This window comes from Orbicella faveolata, unplaced genomic scaffold, assembly GCF_042242905.1.
Source record: "Orbicella faveolata isolate gen_17 unplaced genomic scaffold, um_ofav_v1 contig_3, whole genome shotgun sequence".
In the NCBI taxonomy this organism is placed as follows: domain Eukaryota; kingdom Metazoa; phylum Cnidaria; class Anthozoa; order Scleractinia; family Merulinidae; genus Orbicella; species Orbicella faveolata.
Window position 1 is genome coordinate 5,817,135 of NW_028301558.1, and position 17,096 is coordinate 5,834,230.

The 17,096-nt window shown below is 36.8% G+C and overlaps 1 long non-coding RNA gene across 3 annotated transcripts; it reads left to right on the forward strand.

The window, feature by feature from the left end:
* Positions 1 to 407: 407 nt before the first annotated feature.
* On the forward strand, positions 408 to 16,593 carry LOC110068240 (uncharacterized). Of its 3 annotated transcripts, none has more exons than XR_016209630.1 (14): positions 408 to 583; positions 2,447 to 2,509; positions 2,727 to 2,848; positions 3,296 to 3,438; positions 4,000 to 4,125; positions 8,077 to 8,137; positions 8,603 to 8,627; positions 8,769 to 8,854; positions 10,053 to 10,093; positions 10,212 to 10,271; positions 13,735 to 13,797; positions 14,191 to 14,264; positions 14,991 to 15,087; positions 15,665 to 16,593. It is a non-coding gene; the product is annotated as an uncharacterized LOC110068240 (long non-coding RNA). The 3 variants fall into 3 exon arrangements; XR_016209632.1 differs by having other exon boundaries at positions 416 to 583; positions 10,053 to 10,100; XR_016209631.1 differs by lacking the exons at positions 408 to 583; positions 2,447 to 2,509 and having other exon boundaries at positions 2,602 to 2,848.
* The last annotated feature ends 503 nt before the right edge of the window (positions 16,594 to 17,096 follow it).

Consider the following 17,096-nt stretch of genomic DNA (forward strand, 5'->3'; position numbering starts at 1 on the left):
TTTTTATGGCGGGATTTTTAAAGAAAAGAAAACTCGTTTCTATTTGTCATGTCAACAAATGATAGCGGAGGTTGATCTAACGTTTTTAAGATGGGGTTGCACTAAAGTATACAATAGAAACAGAAAGCAAGAATTTACAGGCAAAGAAGTAGCGAAGAAGATCGTGAAAGAGAGCGGACCAGCGCTGGGGAAGGAGGCGAAACAATACTGAACAATGCCGTGAATTATAGCGAGTCAAGGACTAGAGAAAGGGGATGAAATAATACGGAACAATGCCGTGAAGCAAAGCTAACGAGGACTACAGAAAGGAGACGAAATACCCGACGACTACAGGACTGCTCAAGTTGATTCGCGCGTCGAGATGCTGTGCAGCTGAGCAAGAAAAGTCACATGATTAAAGTCAGGTGACGAACTTGAGAACTGTGTGTTTAGAGTAATTGCAAAACAGAAAACAAAGCGGAAAAAGTGGTTGATTCGTTGAGCTATCGAAAAGATTAGATCAGTTCGGTTCAGTCTTCACAACTTTTGCTGCAAGTTTCTGCCTGGAAGATTTACACTGGCCGCAGTGAGTCGCCAACTTGAGGTAAGTGACTTTTGTTGTGGCGTTTGCTATGGAAATTATGATGTTGCCTCGGCGAGATAAGCTTATTTTCAATAGGAATCCTTTTTAAAGTCTTCCTTATTTGAAGCCATGCTGTGAGGCATTTTATAAATTAGATAGTTTCAATTTCGCTCATAACAATAACGCGTGAGTGGCTTTGTGGAGGTTGTTGTAAGTTGCACATTGTAAACAAATCAAGTTTTGTCTCAAGTTTCGTCGTCACGTTTAAAAAAAAAAAAAAACTGTATTTGTAAACACTGCCGGGCGAGTTTTAAAGTTTTCTCTGTGTTAGTTGGCACAACCGCTTCCTAGACTACAAAAATTTCTTAAACCAAGATAGGTCAACAAACCATTTTAAGCCGAAGCGAACAGGATTTGCTGAATTTACTTTTGACGTTCCTTTGTGAATATTTACATCTTGTGACTACAAAGTATTTCCTCGTTTTGTTAGTTCAACTTATTCGGTTTGTCGAAATGCTTAAGGGTGGGGGGGGGGGGGGATTTCCAGGTTAATTTGGTTGAAGACTGGTAAAGCTACCGCCGATAAAATGACTGCAAAGCTAAATTAAGCCGTCGGTAAAGATACACACTGTGATATTCAAATCTATGCTTAAGCGTGAATAATTGTTAAACTTTAACACTGCAAGCTTAAACGAATTTTCTTCATTCTTTCTTTTATTCGGTCATCCTTCATTGAGAAGGGATTTGCTGTTTGATACTCAGCTGTAATGATATGCATATTGTGTTTATCATTTAGATTTCCTCGTTTTATTTTGTTGTTGTCCAGTTAGTTCGGTTTGGTGAAATGCTTGTAGTCGAAATGTCGAGTAGACAATTATACATGTAAACCCTGTCGGCGAATAAAACTCTACTTCGATTTTGATTTGCTATTTCATTTTATTAGTGCCACTGCTTTTGGTTGGGGGTACATGGCCCCTATTTTCCTAATGAGATATTGTTCCCTAGTGTGGTATTTACACTTATGGAAATGTTCCATAAAAGTGAGATAGTACTGATTAAAAAAAAAAAATGCTAAGAGCTTTACTCGGTAATGAAGAGTGAAAATGACATTTACATACTTAGAAAGAATTTAGGGCGTACAAGTCCTTGCCCTGACCATTTCTTGGTAATAAAAATAACTTTTACATATATACATTCAAAATTTAGTTGGTGAGAGTGCATTCCTCGCTCCACTGACCCTCTCTCTCTGCTCTCTTCCTCACACTAATTTTTTGATTGACTAACTTATTAACCGAATGTCACTGACTGTTTTCTTTGTTGTGCTTTACTTTTTTGCTCATCGAAGAAAGTTTCAGTTTCTTCCTGGCTGTTTCCTTTGTCCTGTCCAGTACCAATTCGTTTGTGATATAACTTTGTGAATTCTCTATTCTCATAAAATTTTATCTCATCAGGGTAATAGAATGCACTCTCAGAGTGTTCAATCATTGTTTTCAGTTGATACAATTTTCAGGAAAAAAGCAGTGGTTTTCTTAATTTCCTTTTGCTTTGTTTTAGGACCTTTTAGCAGGCCAGTAATTAGTCCATAGGCATTACGGGAGAATAATTTTCAAGTAAAGAATTAGATTCATTTCAGTGTTAAGTATTTTTAAATTATTAGAAACAATTTTGATAGAGCTGTTTCAACAGTTTCAGTTAAATTGTTTTCCAGTTAAACAGCACTACATGTAGCAGTGTTATAATGAGTGTGAACTTTATGGAGGGTTTTAAAGGTTTATTATTATTTTTTATGATAACAGAAGACAACAAAATACACATGTGTATACAGTATAACCTGATGTTGGTGTTGGTTGTGAATTGCAATTCATATTAGTCATTCTATTACAGGTGAGGGGAAAAAGTTCAGAAAGTTCAGAATGTCTCTTCCACCAGCACAACTGCATTCTACAGGTGCAATCATTGAGTTGTTATTTTTATATTACCACCTAATGTAGAAGTCCTGTCTTCATTAGTGAGGGAAAATGACACTGCAAAAAGTTACAAAAAAAGTTACAATGAAAGTAAAAAGAATTGTGAATGTTGATCATGACTTGGTGTACATTGTACATCATGTAAAGGTATGTGGTGAGTGCCAAAGGCATAACATTTCATGCATTTGCCTTTTCAGGACAAATTATATAACAGTGACATTTTAAAAGATGTGATCAGAAAAATAATGAGTATTGTCCAGGCAGTACCAGTTTATGGACGGCATATGCAGACAGTAAGAGGTGCTGTAAGCATTACCAGGTAATTAAGTTAGTTTTATGCTTATGACTTCTTGTACTTGGATTTTGTGTCATTTTGTCACAAGAATAGGTAATGAAAGATGCATAAGTTGATGTAATTTATTTTCAAAGGCAAACTTAAAAGTCTGCCTATGTTGGATACCGGTTGTGTGTAAAGTGAATGTAAAGCAAACACACTGTTAAAGATGTACGTGTATGTTGATATTGAATAATCTGAAATTTCAGCGAGTTTGAAAATATATTATATCTATGACAGTTCTGAGGTGAGGGCTGTTACATGTACATGTAAATAGCTCATGCTCGATTTTTTACTTGTTATGATTTAGCTGCCAATATGTTCTGTAAATTAATTTTAATAGTCATCTGTTGGTGTGCAATGATAGAGATAGAGATATTTAGCCAAATAATGTACAGTGTAAATTAATTAACCAAATTATGCTGTTTTCAGTTGACCATTACGCTACTACATGTACATTGCAATGTGATGTTGAAGCGCACAAATTTAGAAACATGCCCAGTGTCAACTTGTCAAATGTATGAACTGGCCAGCCAGTCTAGATTACAAAACTTTCTGAAAGTTGGCCTTACCAGGTAAGATATATCTTAAAGCATATTTTGTAATTAATGATTTCCCAGACATTGTTTTCTTCAAGAAAAGATTCATACCCCACATGGAGGTTTTTTTCCATAAGAACTCCCTCCTCCTGTTACTTTAGAATTTCTAATAACTGGCCATGAATGAGTGTTGGGTGTGAATATCTTCTGTAACTGCACACTCAGATTAAGTCAGCAAGAACATCAGTATTTATCCTGACAAAGTCTGATTTTCAGTTATATGTACAACCAAACAGCCTGAATGGCCCTTTGATTGGGACTGTACACATTGTTGTACTGCAATGTTCCAGTTTCTTGTTTAAAGCAAATTGCATGTGCACTCAAAAGTAAGTCACCAATTTCATAACAGTTACATATGTTTGCTTTGCATCTCAGGGCAGAACTGCCACTGTAAAAGTTTTGGTACCATCCCCCTAGCATTTGATTCACTACTGTAGACACTCCGTAAACAACTAGCAATGAAGTACACTGTATATCAATGAAAGGAATGTCATCTGTTGGTTACAAATTATAATTGATATGTCTTTGTATGTTCAGTGGTGTTCAAGTAGCAGCAAAATACAGTATGATTACATCCCTGTTCCTGTCAGTCAATACATGTACAGTGTAGACATGGACAGCCTGGATTAAAACATCAAAGATTTTCAAAGCAACCATGGCCAGGTGAGATATTTCTAAAAGAAATATAAATTCAAGGTCCTTATGATTGCTTATAGGGATTGATTTTTATTGTAAACAATATCTTACTGAGTGTATTTTTCTTGTGTACTAATTGTTGTAGAACACAGAGACCACTGTCATGACAGAGATATTAATGTGTGAAAAGTTCCATAAAAAAATGCACTGGGAGCAAATTAAATCATCATAGATGCAGCTTCTGAGAGATCCCCAATATTAATGGAACATACATTGTACATACATGTAAAAGAGTTCAGTAATTTATTCCTTAAGATTGTAATGCTTTGTTTGGTTTCTCTATATTCACAGACAACTTGATGCCTTAATAATTTCTGCACTAAGTTCATTTAACAAACTGACTTGGAAGTTGAGTTCTGCAACCCATACTGTGTGTAGTAATATCATACAGCTGTAGCTGCAACATTGTGACAGATAAACTGTATTACATTATTAAGAAACACCTATGATAAATGTATTAACTAATTATTTATAGTGTCTGTTAAATTAATCAGTTTTTCTTAGAGATCATTTACTCATCATGTCATGGTTTATTTAAATAATTGCTTTTTTGGCTTAAAAATGATATTTATTGTGCTTGGTTTATGTTGCTCTTAAATCAATTTTGTGATAACCTGCATTGGGCATGGCATAAATTAATATTTTGCCAACACGAAATGGAGAACTGAGTCTTAAACAAAGTTGCAGGATTAGTATTTTTTGTAGAGAGAAAGAGTTGAGAAATTTATGACATTCTACCGACAGCCTTGCCATTTGCAATGTCCAATAAAGTTAATTTGTTCCCTAGTGTTGTAGAAATAGTGTTCTCTAATTTATTTCAATCTGTTGTTTAAATGATTGCCTTATAACCCCATGTCCAGCTTTGGTGCATGCAGGATACTATTGATGTATTGTTTATTGAGTTATTTTTTTGTAAAAAAAATACCTCTTAGTTGGCGTGTCGGGTATGTTATGGACGGGTCAATGGGTGAGTGAGTGAGTGAGTGAGTGAGTGAGAGATGTATGTATGTCACACCAATCAGATTGGATCTACTATGAACAGCCAATCAAATTTCTTGTTGTAAAGGTAAATGGTTCGTGAGAAACACAAGGTATGTATAAACACAAGGACTTTGGTAATTGAAAAATAAAGAGTGACGTGTATGTTGCTGGTTTGTGATTTTTAGTCCGGTTTGGAGGGGAGTGTGACAGTTACATACGTACATTGGGTTGTTTTAGAGTGCATAATTTTCAGTGTAATGGTGGCTAGTTATGAACGAGATGAGTCTTGAGTTTTGAAGCAGTTCATGAGTAGTCGGCAAATGGCACGAGTTATTTTTATTTTTAATTACAAAGGGTAACTTGATACTTTTGTTTTCACGAATCGTCGGTTCTAGTTCTTAGGACATGTTTTAGAGGAGACGAGACTATTTAGATTTGAAGCAGTTCTAACGTTTACAATAGTAAGTGCAGGTAACGATTGTTTTGTTCTTATTGCATGCAAATATAATGAGATATTTTTATTTTTTAGTTACAATGGGTAATTTGACACTCTTGTTTTTCACAAGGTAGTAAATTCAATTAGAGGTGACGAATCGTCGCGACTTGTTCCCACGAGATGTTTGCTATTTTTAGTTACAAATGGTAACTCGACACTTTTGTTTTTCATATGGGAGTAAATTCAATTAGAGCTTACAAGTTATCGGCTATTGTTCCCAGGATATTAAACAAAAAAGAAGCTTTCCTTTCTAGAGTGTTTTTACGTCTCTGCAGTAGCAGTTTAATATTTTCATTTGATGGGCATTTTATGACATTCTTTCCAGTCCGCTATTTTTAAAGGTAAAAAGTATGAAAACTGTTCAAATGTTCTTTGAAGACTGTGTGGCACCAAGTTAAAGTGCGATTTAATTAAATCAGACTTTCAACGTGTCAGAGAGGTTTTTTCTCTTTCTTTAAATTTTCGGTGAAGTAGTGTTGTTGCGTTGTGTTGTGTAAAAAGGGTAAACTTACTACTCGTATAAAATGCAAAAGTTCTCTTAACTTAAGTATTTTTGAGCAAAAATTCCTCTTGGGGGCTGGAAGGCTTCCCGAGGGGGTACTCCCAGAAAAATTGGTTGGGGGTGTGCGGCCCGCTTCCCAAAACCCTTACCCTGTTTATGACCAAAATCTGCGATATTCCTTACCCTATTTATGACCTGACCAAAAATTCGAAACCCTATTTACGACCTGACCCTCAAATCAAAACCCTGTTTCAGACCTGCGTTATAATTAGCTCCCTAGTTCAAACCAATGTTAAATTACCGCAAACATATAAATTTGTGAAGGGCTTTTGTTGATTTTCTTTTCGATAATGATGAAAAAGTGGCTTCTTCTTAAAGCATACCCATATCAAGGCTAGAGTGCAAAAACAGTACCCTATTTATGACCAAAATGGCCAAAATCAGCTAAAATCGATACCCTATTTATGACCAAAACGGCTGAAAAACCATACCCTTCGGTGCCGTACAGACCTATATAGTCCATATAAGATCACGTAGTCCTTCCCCAGGGAAGGGCTACGTGATCGATGAGTGAGGGAGTTATGCATGTGCGCGTGTCAGACCAATCGCAGTGTGGGTTGTATCAAAGAACGAATAAAATTGCCTGTTAGAAAATAAGATGGTATCTACATTAATCTGGAGACGTGTCAGATTACTGTAGTTTGTTCAGTCAAACATTTTATGGCTTACTATTTAGTTATCTTACCATTACCGATGTAACATCGTATGTACATCATAAACTCGCAGTTTCTTTCTTGCTGTACATCGCAACCAAAAACACTTGTCAACTCAACCAAATCATTACTGTAAACAGTTCCATGAATGCTCCTATCTCCGAGACTTATAGTTCACAAAAAAATAACTCTTGCACGCCTTGCGTGCCTATGTTTCATTTTGCTGTAAATTATCTTTAATTGATGTGTCAATCAAAACATATCTTTGATATGCTGGCTTTTTCTGACAAATGTACCTATGCCTCATAATCTTTGAGTGTGTTTGGTTGTGTAGTGCAGACAAAATACACGTACATAATATAACTTACTTATAGCTTACTTATAATTCATGGTATAATTTAATCATAGCAAAATTAATTAATGGAACCCAAAAACAGCTCCTGTAGTCCACAATGTCAGTCGAGAAAAAGAACAAATCACATTGGAATTGAATAATAAAATTATTATCAGAAGCCAATGCAAGTATTCATGATCAGCAACAAAATATCATATTTATCGTTCATGCCAGAGTGATTTTGCTTATACTTGTACTTTGAGAGATGGTGCAAACCCTTTCAGCAGGAGGAGACTCCATACAAAAATGAGGATAGCTAACTATCTTTGGGGATCAAGTTAGAAAACAAAACTTTTTAACTTTTTACATGTGTATACTACTTTGGTATTTTTGTGAGATTTCATTTGGTAGAAATTTGGGGACTGAGTATATTGTAACCACTGCATTTCAGTCATACCCCACAACAAAAAAAAAATGTGTAAACTTCTTTTGTGCGGGAGTCCCCATGTTAACTAAGAAAGAATATAATGATTAATAACAATGTCTTGTCTTTCCCAATAAGAAAGAACAGGAAATGCCACCAAAAAGCACAGAAGACAGTTCTGTCATGTGATCAACATTTTTGGTGGCTCCCCTGAAATGCTTGAAATCATGGCTCTATTTTCATCATCACACCATCTTACACCTCGATCTGCTGATGTAATCCTAGTTCGAGCTGAAACTATAAAATTGCTCGCAGTTTACTTCACACATATGTACATGTTGGATTATTTTCATCAGTAACAACATTCCAAAAAATAACTGACGAACTCCGCTTATAGGCTTGGCTAAATCTATATATTAAACCTTTCTTTTTTTCTTCCTTATACAAACTGGCATGACTGTTACCCAGTCCCTATTTATGTGGTTTGATGAATGCAAGTATCAAGATACTTGAAGGTTCTGGAAAAAAGGTGAGCACCACATTAGTTGTATACACTCTTTCTCTGTACTTAGTTCAATGAAGCAATGTTTACAATTCCATGTTATGTCTTCATATGTTGGGAGGGAAAGTGCTGGCCACAGATTCATTACTGCCCAAAAAAAGTTCAATTGTGTTTCTATCAGGGCTCAGAAATTCCAGCTTGCCCTTGCCCTGGGCAAATCTTAGTTTCCTTTTTTTCATTTAGTTGGAAGACAACTTGCGTGGTCCCTTGACCATCGGGCAAGTCAGAATAAAATGTTACTTGCTTAGAAGGAAAATCTACTTGTTCAGGACTTTTTCCAAACCCTGTCTATTTCTTTTTCTTTCTTTTTTGTTTTGTTTTATCACTTAATTGAGAATTTTGGTGCTGTTCAGTTTTTTGCACTAGACATGTACACAAAAGTGTACTCCATTATTTTGTTTGATCTTACGTTGTATGTGCGCTCACCTGGAGGGAGGTCTGTATAAGTGCTTCATAGGTATGTGATAAAAACTAAACTCATGTGTACCTTTTTGACACTTCAAACCATTCTCTGCCTTTTTCAAATCTTTGGGGGAACCCTGAGATGTACTGCAATAAATGTGGTAAATAAAACTAAGACTGCACAATTTTTTTAAAGGGTCTATATTGCAGCTAAGAAGAGGAGACTCGACAGGCATATTATGCTGGGTAGAGAGCATGGAGACAAGAAATTTCATGGACATGGTGAGTTGTTGTATTGTGGGCTTGTTTTTATGTTTCCATGTTGTTGTTTGTTCAAATAATGTTCAGGGCCCAGCCAGTTTGATATTTTGTGAGAGAGAGAGTTTGTGATTTACAGCCAAAATGTCCATACGGACATCAGAAATCTGTTTTAGATGCACAGCTAGAAAGCATGAACAAGCTCTGCAAGGGTTTTAAAGTGTATATGACATGACAAATAATTTCAGTCTGCTTACTAGAAAGGCTTTTCAAAATACAGAAGAATGGCATTTTTCTTTTTGAATATATTTTTTCGTTTTAGAGATATGGACGTTTTTCTATTATGCAAATTAGAGCAGTGCTGTTGCCATAGCGACTCTTTCGGCTCCAGTGTCTTTCTGTCAAAAACCAAATATCCCCATTTGCAACCTCTAAAGTGAGACAAAGGGTCCTACTTAGAACAGACATAGTTCTCATATTGTCTTAACTCCCATCATTACATTGGGTGGGGTAGATGGTTCTTGTTTTGAGACAAAAACTGGGAATTTCAGTTTTTATTAAGGCAGCACCAGTGGCAAAACTGTTGTCATGGCAACAGCATTGAGGGTGTCATTTTGTTTCTTTTTTGATGCACATTTGTTGAGCCAAGTTTCAAGAACACTGCTTCAATATATCCATAGATATCGTTTCTTCAGTATTTTACCACATTTTAGTTGCAAACCTTATGACGTCATCACTGATCTAATTTGCATAATAGAAAAACGTCATTATCTCTAAAACGAAAAAACAATATTGCAAAAAGAAAAATGCCATTCTTCTGTATTTTGAAAGGCCTTTCAAACAAGCAGAAATTATTTTTCATGTCATATATGCTTTAACCGATAGCTGTTCCCTGTTTTCGAAATTAACAAGGAGAAGGAGCAAAAAAATTCCACTTAGCGATAACATGTGTACACATAATTTCAGATCATTTAATGGAGCATGCACTGGGCATCCAGTCATGGATGCATACTCACACTACTGAGCTACACTAATGAGCATTTTATGTTGTCATTCCTATGGTCTTGACAATTGCTACATGCTATGGCAGACTGTAATCCCCTAACCCCCCTTGCTGCCTTCTTCACTTTCATTTAAAGCTCCTTTGGAGGAACTGAACAGTTAGGTGAATGAACTTTCATTAAAATAGCTGGTAACCATGTCCTGTCTACTTTCTCATCAGGGCACCCTGGTTGCTGAAGGACATCACTTTGCACGTAGAAGGTCTGTGGTAAGTCTTCATACAAGTTTAGTTTTATTAACTAGATTAAAAGCTCATTTCCCACTTTGAGTTAAAATTATCCTGCGCAAGAGTATCTTTCATTTGTTTTTCTCCTACTAGTGAAAAGAGCTCAATATTTTGTATTCGCTGATTAGAGGCACAGCACGCATATTCCAGTCAGTAAGTATTTGTCCAAGTTTATTTTGTATATCACAAAAAGCTGCATTACTGTAATTTAATATTGATAAGTTGCCAATCCCAGAAGAGATATGGTCTGTTTGTATGACATCAACCTTATGGAAAATTAAGATACTTAGAAAATATAGTCTAAAGACAGTGAAATCAACAGTAGTTATTTACTAAGGGAATTGTACACCTCTTTCTATGATCTAAGACTACAATGATTTATTTGTTTACTAAAGTTAATTAAGATATTGGGGGGCAATGAAAACTTGAATGATTTTCTCGTCAGTCGAGAACATGATTCCAAAACAAAACTCAAATAATGTTCCATCTTAAAAGTGCAGTTGGGAGCACACAATTGACTTGGTCAGTTTCACCAAATTCCCCACCAGAGTTCAAAATAAATTATTGTGAAAATCGTTTTGGGATTTGGACTGTCTTCATGAGCTGTTTGGATCTTGAGCTTTGTACAAGAGATACTGGGTGCAAGAACTGGTCCACAAGGGAGCTGGTTCCACCTTGCAAATTCTCTTCCTGAGTTTCGTGATCTGTGAAGCATAGACTGGTCCTACATCCAAATTTGCTGACATAAGATTTAAAAGGTGTTTAGGAACAATTGGACTGTCTGCATGGACTGAATGGATCTTGAGCTTTGTACAAGAGATATTACGTGTAAGAACTGGCCCACAAGGGAGCTGGTTCCACCCTGTAAATTCTCTTCCTGAGTTTCTTGATCTGTGAAGCATAGACTGGTCCTACAACCAACTTAACTATCAAAAACCGAAGTTTGTGTTGCAAACTTGGGTGTTGTCATTTTTGACGCCCAAAGGAGCAACGGTTCTAGAGAAAGAGGTGAATAAAACACAACTATCAAAAACTGTGTTCAGCTACCTTAACTCTAACCTATCCTTGGCTCGAAATCCTGATTGAGGTCCTGGTTCAAAATCTCATCTCGTTGAAATCTTGACTCGAAAAATTTAAGTATCTCCGATTTAACCGTGACATTTAGGTTGATGCTCTCTATGGTTGATGCTTTCTTTCAGAGGTGAGCTTGACCAATTTAGCTATCATCGATTTAGGATCCTGACAACTTTTTGGCACAACTGTATGCAAATGAAAGGGAAAATATTGTTTCTGAGTACTTGCACTGTAATTGTTTGAAAAGTGTTTGTGTTATTACAGATCATGTAGCTTTGAACTATATTCTTTTGGCGAGAAATGTCTTTTAAAGAGAAATGAAATACCTGAGCTCTTTTCTTTCTCTGTCCGTGAAACTGACTGATCGCCTACTGGGCTGGAAATAACAGTCGGTCATCGGACACTGTCCGACCAAATTTTGAATATGTCCGGCCAATTTCACATTATGATCGGACATGATGTCCGAACATTTCACCAACATCAAGTTATTGTCCTACTCCATCCATGAAATTTGGTTAGACACATTGTTAGAAGGCTCAAAATTGCGAGTAGTACGGTCACCAATGCGGCTAAAATTTCATCTTTGGCGACCAAAAATTCTGGTTTAGTGGACAGCCGAAAATACGTCTGCGTTCCCAGGCTACCGTAATGGCGACTTCGTTTCTCTGATCTGTTATGACGATCAATAACAGTTATTTTCTCAGGCACTATGTCCCTCCAGAGATACACAGTCAAAGATCTTTGTTTCTACGATATTCACCATAAGAAAAGAAAGCAATATATCCTTTTGCTTTGCTGTGGAGGATTCCTCACATCGGAAAACTTGCAAATAGCTGAATGTATTTGAAATCGCCCTATAAAGGTCCGGTAATACGGGCAACATTTTCCTTCAACTTTTCTCGCAACATTGTTGCTTTGCAAGTTGGAACACATTGTTGCGCGTATTACCACGTTTGTGACCAATTTGTCTCGCAGCAAAATACAGTGTTGCAAGTCTGCAGAATTCCACAGGTATAATTGGTCAATCGTGTGTAAATAAAGATGGCGCCTTCTTTAATATAATTTAGCATTTCGACGAAGTTCCACTTCGACTTCTGGCCGTCGTTTTCTTCTTAATTTTCCGTGCCAGCGAAATTCTCACAGTATGAAGCTCAGTGTCGTTTCAGGTAGCTAGGGGAAAAATTGTATTTTTGCGACAGTTCTTCCAAGCCTTTTGCCTTTTTTCCTGCTTGTTTTGAAGGGACAAACGAGGTGTCCCAAAGACTATGATAGCCTTTGAGGTCTTTGTAAAGAACAAAGTTATGACTTTCGCGAGTCACTGGTCTACTTCGAATTCAGGCTCGTCTTCACTGTCCACCTTGTTTTTTTTTTTACTTGCCGCGCTTCGCGACAGCCAATCACAAGCGTTGAATTCAAATTTGTTGCGAGACAAGTTGTAGCTTCAGTGGTAATACGAGCAGCAAAACTAAAATTTGTTGCAGAAAGTAGAACTCGAGTCTACTTTGCGCAACATGTTGCCTCAACTTGCAACACTGTATTTTGCTGCGAGACAAGTTGGTCACAAACGTGGTAATACGCCCAACAATGTGTTTCAACTTGCAATGCAACAATGTTGCGAGACAAACTGAAGAGAAATGTTGCCCGTATTACCGGACCTTTCTGCATTGGAAACCCTTGAGCATTGAGTACGACATGTATGAGTACCGATGGTGTCTCTTGGAATGCATGAATCCTTCATAGACATTACATTAGCTACCTATACAAAATTAGCGGCCAAAAAAGTGTTGGAATTTTTTTCTTTACAGATTTTATGATTGAGTTATTTTCTGAATAAAATTCCTACTTGATTTTTATCACTTACGTTGCCGGATGGCCACTCCAGAATTTTTTAATTTTGGGCCCTAATGACTCTGACAGTCTGAGCCAAATCCAGGAGCCCATTATGGACTGCCGCCATATCATAAAGCAGAAGTGTTCATCTTTCCTGTACTTGCCAAATAAAGTACTCTTCAGAAATCACCCTATTATGCGTTACGTGCATTGTGATATGCTGTTAGCATTTCATGTATGTACCCTACTCGGTTAGAGTCCTACGGGGGTCTGACAGCATATCACAATGCACATAACGCATAATAGGGTGATTTCTGAAGAGTACTTTATTAGTCATCTAGTTAATCATAAATGATAAATAAATCAAATTTAAATTTAGTTTTGAAGGATTTGTATTGAAAATCTTTACAGTATGCTAATAAATTTTATTATGCTAATTAATTATGCTAATCAATTATGCAAATTAATGTCCGGTCAAATTGATGAGATGTCCGACCAAAATGAAGATTTGAAAGGACACATGTCCTGTTAAAGAAGAAAAATTATTTCCAGCACTATATAAAAACCGTTCGAACTAGAAACTTGCCCTGTTATGAACTTGGACTGTCTGCATAATTCAATTTAATACATGTATGAAGCCAGCGCAAGTGCTGCGCCGCCAGATTAAATGAAAATTAACGATCTGTTTAAATGATTTTGTTACCTTCCACAGGTTTAAGAATCAAGGTGACCGATGATTTTGGTCGTGACAGTCTGTCGTTTCACCTCAATACAGGTAAACCGTAGCATGACTAAAAACAGGTCGGCTATACGTACATGTGTTCCTTCATCCGTATTTGGTTTAGTTGTAATTATTGTCGGTACTCAATTTGGTCATTGTTGTTTTCAATTGCTTTTTAATTTGCCAATTTAAATGCTCTGTTTTAGATCGTAACCATATATAAGCAGTTTTGACGCGCTCTCACCAATGTTTACCGGCCTGAAACAAACTTCAAAGCTTCGCCTAGTTTTTACATTTAAGAAACAGAAACAATCTTCATTGTTGACCATTCCCCCCAAAGAAATTTCAGGATCGTAGTGTTATCATAGAAACACAAATAGGCGCTATCCTATTGAGAGTATTTTCTCCGTTTGCGCTCATTATTTCTCCCGCATCCATATTTCCCAGCCCTATGTTGTAGAGAAGAGAGTGTCGGACAACAGGAACATGATAAGCCAGTTGAAGCCATGTTGGCGTTTAAGGTAGGTCGTTTTGGTTAAACATCAAGTATATATTGCCAGAATAATTTTTTTGCCCTTTTTCCTTCGACGTAAGCGGTTGGATTCCACAGTATAAATAAATTTTAAAAAAATGTTCATATAGGCAAGGTTTGGTCAATTTATTTCAGTGTGTACAAGGAAAAAAAATATCTTATATCCGCCAAGTCCGTGACTCGAACTTGCGACTCCGTTATTTCCTCCCTTGATGTAGAGAATAGCGCACCAAACCACAGCGCCACCGGTCTTTAACGCTAATCTGGATGAAAATTAACTGTCAATGCATACCAGGTTCAACGGCGTGCACTGTGGTCAGCTGCAGCCACGCAAGCAACTAACGCATTTATGTTACTTTTGTAGTGATTAATTGTTTGGAAGAAATTTTATCTCGCGATCGTTCATTGATAAGTTAAATTTTGACCTCAGCTTTGGAGTTTGTTAAAGTTGGAACGTGTCATTATTTTCAATGGAAAATTAAACGATTTTTATTCTGAAAGATGGTTGTAGCAGGGGTAAGGGTGGAATTGGTTATTTGCGTTTTGGAAATGTTTAATGCAGTCAGTTTAATTGCTGTTGTGCAAAAAAAGAATTAATAGAGGTGTTTACCGTAAACAGCGAACGGCACAATTTGTATCTTATTTGCGTGGATTCTTGCCCTTTTATTCAATTTGAACGGAAAGTTGACAGTTGTTTTCTTTTTTTTGCGTTTAGGGATCAACAGCGAGCAGCTTTAAAGTTTGAGAAGATGGCTTCCGAAAACATCATGCACATTGATGGATTTTTCTGTAAACGCGATGGACAAACTCGAGTAAGTCGCATTGTTTACATGTTTACTATGGATTAAGTAATCTTACTGCGTTCATTTCAGCACTTGTAATTAAGTCAAGTTTCTGTGTCAAAAGAAAGTTTGACTTCATTCTTTCGCAAGGGTAAACTACGCAACTACTTGCTTTTTTATCATGAGATTCATTCAGATCAGTAAATATCGACAATCATTCATTCCTTACTTACCTACTTACTAAATATGGACAAGGATTAACGGACGTTTAATTACAGAATAGACAGATTTTAACTGCCCAAAGCCTTTCATGGTAAATTTGAGCGTAAATATTTTCAGTGCAAAACGTCAACAGAGATGCAAGCAAATTTCGCTACGATCGGTTTTGAATCGTGCTGGCTTAAGCAAAACTACGCGCGCATAAAACAGAAATGCTTCTTATTACTCGCGCTGTTTGCTTATTTCCGCTAAATTATCTTTGCACGATTCGAACGTACTGTACAAGTCTAAGTTGTTACAATCGTGAGCTTTTGGAATAATATTTTTGAATAAGTGTTTTGGGGAGAAATATTTGTAGGTTGAAATTTCGTATTGTCTTCTTTTTCAGATGCCTTAGAAATGCCCGATTTGGACAAAGGCCAAAGATAAAAGTCAATCTTGGAAGGAAAGCAAAAATTAAAGTGGAACATCAATTATGTTTTATACTGTAGAGCAAGACTTTTGAGTTCTCATCCTTGTGGTATAACTTTGCACTTACGCATGCGTGCTTGGTATCATTCTCTTGAGTAAAATTTTTTCTAAGTCTTTTGGCGGGAAACGTTTGTATGTATGAAGTTAACTGGCGCGCTCTCTCTTTCAGATCCCATGAAAATGACCAGTTTTAAGAAGTGGTCAAAGAAAAATTTTCAACCTTGGAAGGACAGCAAAAACTGATGTGGAACACCGCCACCTCCCCGCCACCACCACTAACTAGCATTTCTTTTATACTTTAAAGCAAAAGTTTGCAGCTCTCATCCTTGTGGTGCAGTCCCGTCTAATACGCATGCGTATTGCGTGTGCATGTCTTACTAGTAAGAAGTGGATGTACTGTAAGCAGTAAATTGTAACTGCAAGTAGCCGTAAAGCTAAGTTACTTGCAGTCACGACATACATCGGATGTATGTAAAGGACAAGTAACTTAGTTTTAGCTAACTTACAGTTACTTACTACTAACAGTACATCTGACTTCTTACTGATAAGACATACTCACCCAATACACATGCGTATTAGAGGGTACTGTACCACAAGGATGAGAGCAGTAAACTCTTGCTATAAAGGTTAGTGGTGGTGGCGGGGAGGTGGCGGTGTTCCACATTAATTTTTGCCGTCCTTCGAAGATTGAAAAATTTCTTTTCCGTGGCTCGCCATTTGTAAGGCATCTGCAAAAGAGTCTTACGAGTATAGTTTTCAGTAAACTCAACAAGTTTGTAAAATTATAAAAGAACTTTATTTTGCAATATTACAACAAACAAAATCAATAAAAATTATTGAAACATTTTCAGTGTACATATCTTTCGCGTGCAATAAACAACAGTGCACTCGTTATCAGAGTTGCATAAAACTAACTCCGTAGCTCTTCGTCAGATTTCCGCCGCTATAATCTCAAATGAAACCCTTCTTTACCTGTTGACGAGCGTTGGAGTTGAGTTATCTCGACATCTCAAATGAAACCCTTCTTTACCTGTTGACGAGCCTTGGAGTTGAGCTATCTCGACATCTCAAATGAAACCCTTCTTTACCTGTTGACGAGCCTTGGAGTTGAGTTACCTCGACATCTCAAATAAAACCCTTCTTTACCTGTTGACGAGCCTTGGAGTTGAGTTATCTCGACATCTCAAATGAAACCCTTCTTTACCTGTTGACGAGCCTTGGAGTTGAGTTATCTCGACATCTCAAATGAAACCCTTCTTTACCTGTTGACGAGCCTTGGAGTTGAGTTATCGTCCTCTGATAACGACGACCTTGTTGTGTTACTGTAATATTAACAATATCCATTAAAG